We start from the raw sequence: 7,588 nt of genomic DNA on the forward strand, positions 1-7,588 counted from the left end.
TGGAGCCTGTGTAACCCAAATGGAAGGACACGATACTGCCAGTGTCCGCTAGGGGTACTAAACGCGTTTTTTTCCTTCCGTTAAAGGAACATGCCAGTACCCTTTTGTCATGTCAAGTGTGGTCAGATATTGAGTCTGTCCAAGCCTCTTGAGGAGGTCGTGCACACGTGGCATTGGATAGGCATCAAATTGGGAGACTTGATTAAGCGGACGGAAGTCATTGCAGAACCCCCAACTCCCATCAGGCTTACCGACAAACACAATGGGGCTGGACCAGGGACTATAACTTTCCCCAATCACACCTAGTTCCAGAATGCGCTTGATCTCAAGCTTCACTTCAGCCTTTTTTGCCTCGGGAAGACGATATAGACGTTCTCGGACAATAACCCCGGGCTCTGTCTCAATGTTGTGCTCAACCAGAGAGGTCCTTCCGGGGTTTTCAATGACTACCTCCTGAACGGCCCGGATAACTGTTACCAGCTCCTGCCGTTGTCTGGGACTTAAGTCCGTACCGAAGTTAAGGTTGTGTGTGTGAGTGAAGAGTGAGCGGGCCTGGCCAGAGGAGGGAGCGGGGTCCCTGTTCTTCCATGGTTTCAGCAGGTTTACATGATAAACCTGCTCCTTCAGGCGACGATTGGGTTGACTCACCAAATAGTCGACCAGTCCCTTCCTCTCCTTAACTTCGTAGGGGCCTTGGCAATGGGCAAGCAACTTAGAGTGGGAGGTAGGCACTAGGACCATGACCCGATCTCCCGGGTGGAACTCCCGAAGAGACGTGCCGCAGTTATAGTAACGGGCCTCTGCTGCTTGAGCCTCTTCCATGTGACTTTTAAGGAGAGGCCAAATCTTTCCAAATCTATCGCGTAACTGCGCAATATACTCTAATATGTTTGTAGAGGGAAGAGCCTCTTCTTCCCATCCTTCTTTTAGAATGTCTAATATGCCCAGAGGTTGTCGCCCATACAGTAATTCAAAAGGGGAGAACCCCGTGGAGGCTTGTGGGCAAAAAGGACAAGGGGGAGGAGCTGATCCCAGTTCCTTCCATCCTCGCTGACCACCTTACGTAGCATTTGTTTGAGAGTCTGATTAAACCTCTCTACTAACCCGTCGGTTTGAGGATGATACACTGCGGTCTTTAAATGCTTTATTTTCAGTAACTTGGCAGTCTCCTTGAATGTTTCCGAGGTAAAAGGTGTCCCCTGGTCTGTCAAGACTTCCTTGGGAATACCCATGCGCGAAAAGACCCCTAGTAATTCCCGTGCGATGGCTTTGGAGATAGCTGAGCGCAACGGAACAGCTTCGGGGTATCGTGTAGCATAATCCACCAGGACTAAAATGTACTTGTGTCCTCGGGCTGAGGGCTCTAGGGGCCCAAAGAAGTCGACCCCGATTCTGTGGAAGGGAACATCAATCAGGGGAATAGGAACGAGAGGAGCACGGTCCCTCCTAGGAATTTGTCGCAGTTGACACTCCGGGCAGGAAGCGCAAAAGCGACGAACCTCCTCATTGATTCCCGGCCAGTAGAAACGGAGCTTGATCCGCTCCAGAGTTTTCTTGCTACCCAAGTGGCCACCTAGGAGGTGGGCGTGTGCTAGCTCGCAGACCTGCCACCAGAAGGTACGTGGAATTAGCAGCAGCTTTCTCACATGCCCGTCATGCATTGCTACACGGTAAAGAAGGTCGTTGTCTAATACAAAGTGAGGGCCCTGTGGCATCGACTGATCAGTGCGCTGGCCATTGACAAGGACCACTGCATTTTTTGCAAACTTCATGGAGTCGTCATTCCATTGCTCCCTTCTAAAAGAAGCCGGTGTCTCTTTAAATTGGAACCGCAACAAGGAGAGAGGGTCAGCGTCGACCTCAATGGGCGTGGTTTCCTCCCACTCCGCCGCGGCGTTTGTGGATGACGTGTCAGCACGCGACGGCCCGGGAGTTCCCACGTCACCCAGGACGGTTGCTTCATCTCTCTCTGCCGGCTGATTACACGGAGTGGAGGCAGCTTGAGACGGTTCATCTCCGTCCATAACGAGGCCCAAATTAATCCCGGGAGTGGTATGTGTCTCACCGCTTTTAATTTTAGACCAGTCCCGCCCTAGTATCACCGGGTGTGGAGGATCAGGAAGGACCGCTACGGTGAGTTTGTGTACTGATCCTCCGTAACTGATGACACGAGCGCCGGACCTGTACCAGCGGATTTCTCCGTGGACACAGGTTATACCAGTCTTAAATTTTAGCCACTGTTGCGGTAGCACAAAGCGGCGGGCAACAATGCAAATGTTGCTGCCGGAATCAAACAAAACTGCGGTCTTGTGTCCGTTGATGATCACCATGCCAGTATGTGGGACCACCAACGGATTAACCAGAGCACACCAAGCCCTCCTCGCCCTCCACCTGCATTCACCCTTACCTCCAAGCGGTTTGTGTGCCCGCGGCACCGCGGACGCTGATACAAGCTCTGGGTTGTACAGGGAGGGGCTAGGTCTTGGGACGTACCCCGGCTGAGTTCGACATAAGGACGGTTCTGCTCCTCCAGAGTGTGAGGCCGCCCTCTGTCTCCAGAAGCTCTATGAGCTCTGTCATGTTCTTGAACTGCTTGCCCCAGACCGGCTGGGGGAAGCCATGGGGAAGCGCTTTCAGGAGCAGATAGCAAGCTACCTGCTCTATTATTTGGTAGGGCTTGTTTTCAAATAGCCGTAGCCACTGCCCTACCGTTGCCCAGAAGGACCAGGCTTGTTTGCTGGTCGGCTGCTCTGGGTCCAACCTCCATTTTTTTATTTCACTCACCTGCCAGTCTGAAGCACCCCTAGGTGGTAAATGAGGCTCTGGTTTCACAGGGAGGCGGGCACTCTCCCCCAAGAGAGCATACTGAGCCCTTTTTGCCTCCCCCCTCCAGGGCAGCCCAACTCTGTGAACCCCACCCACACACTCCTTGGCCTCTCTAGGTGGCCTAGTTATGTGTGCCGGGAGCGGAGCCCGCACCGGGTCTAACCGAACTACGGGACAACCTCCCCGCCTGAATACTCGGCCCCGGTACGCTCCCACCTGGGTGTATTGCAGGTCCTGTCCCCTTCTCTTCTGGGACTTCTCCATCCTGCTGGCTACGCCACTGTCACAAAAACGAGACATAGACAGATAAAGGTTTGGGGCAGCCACCCGTGTAATATGGTATCCTGGCTGCAAAAGTCGTTTTTATCACAATAACCAGCACTGAAGTGCATACAACGGAATCCAAAACAAGACTAAGGGAAAAGGGGTAGGTTTTTAAAGGAGTAGACAGGAATTGAGGTCATAAGGATTGAGCATGTGGTCTTCAACCATTGGATCACAGCCGGACGTGACATCAGAGGGGCCGGAGTTGGTGAGGTCGACTTCCATTGGCTCGGTACCGGAAGTGATGTCAAGAGAGCCAGGTGGAATCCCCCAGGAATGGTCTACAAGCAAGGGAGAAAAAGAGTCAATGTACTCTGCCACATCCCGGCATGCCTCCGAACTGCCATCACTCAAGCCCTTTAGCTGCCCCCCATGCGCATGTGTGTGACAATATATATATATATATATATATATATTTTTTTTTTTTTTTCTTAACCTATTTTAGTGATTTTATCTGAAAAGGAAAACATGAAATATTTAAGGGAAGAAATATTGAAGAAGACAAACAGCCCCTATTTTAAATGTGCCCTGCTGTCATTAAAGTCATCATAAAGCGCTTTAAAGCGCAGAGTTACAATATAATTGTTATAGATTAAATGACTTACTAAAGATTACAAGACAGTATAATGCCAGGAACTGAACAAGGAATTTTATAATGTAAAGTTTAATGCCCTAGCAACTAGGTCAAATTATCTGCCTTTGAGGCAATATCTGAGAATGAAAATAAAGTTTTATAATGAAAACTTAGTTTGTGTTTCAGTTCATATCAGTGGACTGTTCGGTATACGCTTAAAGGTTGCTTATTTGGTCTTTTGCAGTACTACTTAGAATATACACAGCTTCTTTTTAGTACAGCCTTCTTCCATTTCCTGTTTATTCTTGGTGCCAACCTTGTTGTAGGCAGACTGTAACAACTGGCATAACACCATTCTGCCCTAATAAAGACATGTAAATATTAAGTATTATAGCAATAAGATTATATTGATTAAACTGTTATAAAATTAAATAAAGAACATAAGTAAATATTTGTAGTATTCATGGATTTGTAAGTAGTTTTTGTTTTCATGTAATGGGACACCAGATGAACCTTTGTGATGTCTCCACATGTTTAATTTCTTATTTTAACACTAAGGTACAGTTCACTACATAAATGAAATAGCTGAGCCTCATACGCTTTAAGTACTGTATGATAATTGGGAAGCTGTGATGTTCATGACAGGTTCTAGGAAATAAAACCAATTTTAAAAAGTTTGATAGGACAAATATAAAAGCATGACCTAATGAAGTTGCATTCTTAACATGGGTATATTCAAACACACAATTCAATTATATTTCTCATCAGAAAATAATACATAATGTAAAAAAATGAATGCAAACAGTATATACAAATTTATTAGAAATTGGTTTCAAGAACCACATAGTTAAAACTACGTAGAAATGTGCATGCTATGCAGACACTCTAAAAACATTTGTTAATTTACAATTATTATAACATTCTTAGAGTACTTCAGTTTCTGTAAAATTATAATGAATCATAACTAGATGACTTTTAAAGTTCTCTTTGACTAAATCTGCAAGGATGCAAGTTACCTAAAATTAGTTATTTTTACAATTACTTCATTACTTACTAGTTTAAGCTACTGTAATAAATTAGATGTAGTCATTTAATCACTATTTTTAATACAGAACCCATCTCTTGTCCCTGCAATCGGTATCTGTGTGGCAGTATGTGTTTTGTGCTGAACATTATCAATATTATTTTCTGGACTGAATAAGAAGAATCCATTGCCGCCACTAGGAACTGAACAGGTGTCTCAGACTCTTGGTTAACTGCAGACTTCTGATAGCACCAGGTACCGTGTTCTCTTTATGGAAACAAACCACACTAACATATTTATCTGTTATTGAGATTTGGTGAGTTTGTTCCTTCTTCTTCCTCCTCTTTGTCATCCTTTATTCCCTGTAGCCTCTGCCTTGCAAAGTCTTCAAAAACAATGTCATCATCACTGTAAGAAAGAAAAATTTTAAAGTTTGAATAGTATGTGCTTTAATAATAATATATACACTACCAATTAACACACACAAATGTAAACTATGTACAATATATATTGGATTTGATTGTCTTCTTGGGAGTCGGTGTATTAAGGAGTGAGAGACTCCTCGGTTATCATATTGTTTTTGTTTGAATTTGTTAATTTAGCAGCTGTTTCCTGTCTCCTAATCAACAGGGTTTAGTAAGTATGACAGGTTTTTACATTGTTGGCTTGAAATAAACAGGTCTGGTTAAACTACAGCACATTTGATGTGTGGATGTATGTGTTTCAGTGCTTGTTACAATATATACATACATGTGCATGTGTTTGTTTGTTTGTTTTAGACTTAATTTATCATTAGCTACAATACTCAGACAGGACACATTGTGGAAACAACATTACTGAAAGAGAGAAGTGTCATGTTTTGGATGAAAATCACAATATATTATAATATGTTAATTTTGTTGAGTGAAATAGAGATTTGAGATATGGACTTATAAAGCTGAATGAGTTTGAATACAAAAATTATCCTAACAATTTTGGGAGCTGCTTTTTTTAGATTTAACTGCAAAAAGCACCTTGCAGTATAAAGGGAAACAAGTATCTAACAAAGTGGCCGCTTCATCGAGAGATACAAGGAACAGAATACACAGTGACATTTTTAGGGGACAAAAGGCATAGACTGTATATTCAGGAAATTAAAGAGAGCATATGCAGCCGGAGTTAGCTATAAAATATATTATATACTATATTATTACTCCTAAATAACTTTAGTATTCAAAGTTTATGACACACAATACAAACTATTCAACTGTTCATGTTTGCTCTCTCTCAGATTTTCACAAGGTCAAACTAATGTGAAAATGAATATTGTGAATATTATTCAAAAATAACTCAATAATTAGTAAATTTTTTCTTAAATGTTCCTTCTAAATGGAGTACAGTACATAGACAAATGAAAATATAATTTTCAAGGTGTTTTTATATAAAGGCTATGCTTCCATATTTCATTAGTACATTTCAGTTAATTAAAATGTTTAACAGTTATCACTATAGAAAGAATTAAGGTGGCAAGGCAGAATGACATTGCTTACTTGGTGTCAAACTCTATTAAATTTGTGTCAATAGGTGTGTCATTCTCAGGAGCTAAAAGAAATCAAAACAAGTTTTAGTAAGACAGCATGTTCTAATTGAATTGTACAAAATATCAACTGGTAAACAATACACATATAAATATTGTATTACATTAATATAGATGTACAATAACATATATGTGACATTAGTGGAAACAACATTGTCTTAACATTTCCAGTGCAAGAAAAAAGAGAAAAAAATACATTTATATAGTGTGCAGTACATAAGATTGCTTAAGAAGAAACAAGAAATGTAATTTATTTAGAAAAGTATTTAAGAAAGTAAACAGAAATTAACCAAAATTAACAAATTGTAGCAGCTGTCAAAGGTATAGATTTTCTTAACACTGAAATGGCCAGAGGAAGAGAAGAAGGAAATACTGATTACTAATTCACAAGATTTACTTTCATTTCATGGATATTTTTAAAAGTTTTGCGCAGTTTTTAAATTTCTGCTGTGCACTTGAAATAATTACTGTACAACCAGAAGAGAGTGAAAAAAGCCACCACACAATAACACAAATTAAGTAATGTCAGACTAAATGCACAAAATGTGGTGGTCGTGCTGGGAGAAGGTGAGACTTGACCATACCTTCTCTGAACAGCGATTCTTCAACAGGTTTGGGATGCATCAGTGTAAATGGAAGCTCTACTGCAACATCACTAAAAAGAAACAGACAAGGTGATTTTGTGTTTCTCACAGTGTTACAAACTAATTGAAATTTGCTAGATAATAATTTTTAAATAGTATGATTCGTACAAAATGAAAAATATTCACATATAAAATTGTTTAGGATTTGTTAAAGGAATTACCAGTATACTACCTACAGCATATAATATAGAATACTAAACCCCAGCACTGATACAGTTAATCCTGTTTGATGGTTTTTGAAGAACAATACATTGTAAATACATTTTTTATATTTCTTCCTTTAAAATTAGTGTGTGCTAAATATGAATTAAAACTACAATTTGATAGTTCACAGCATGAGAACAGTGCCAGAGATAGTACAGAGCTTCTGGAAACACACAATGCATTATCACCTAATATATCACAATATAATTATAAAAGCTTGATATATTTTGGTAAACATTAGATTGGGGGAAAGTAGTTTAAGCAAGATTCAATTTCAGTTATATTCTATAGGAAAAGAATATTAATAAATTTCAGTGTTTAAAACTTAAAAAGAAAAAGTATTTTTTCAATGCCAAATTTAAAATTGTATTTCTTTAAATAGCAGAAATATTAGGTTTTATTTAACTGATCAGTGG

The 7,588-nt window shown here is 40.8% G+C and overlaps 1 long non-coding RNA gene across 1 annotated transcript; it reads right to left on the minus strand.

The window, feature by feature from the left end:
- Window positions 1-5,074: 5,074 nt before the first annotated feature.
- LOC120523928 lies at window positions 5,075-6,997 on the minus strand. The gene is made up of 3 exons (XR_005632721.1): window positions 6,909-6,997; window positions 6,278-6,329; window positions 5,075-5,156 (listed from the first exon to the last, which is right to left on the minus strand). It is a non-coding gene; the product is annotated as an uncharacterized LOC120523928 (long non-coding RNA).
- Window positions 6,998-7,588: the final 591 nt, after the last annotated feature.

This window comes from Polypterus senegalus, chromosome 2, assembly GCF_016835505.1.
Source record: "Polypterus senegalus isolate Bchr_013 chromosome 2, ASM1683550v1, whole genome shotgun sequence".
Lineage (NCBI taxonomy): Eukaryota > Metazoa > Chordata > Cladistia > Polypteriformes > Polypteridae > Polypterus > Polypterus senegalus.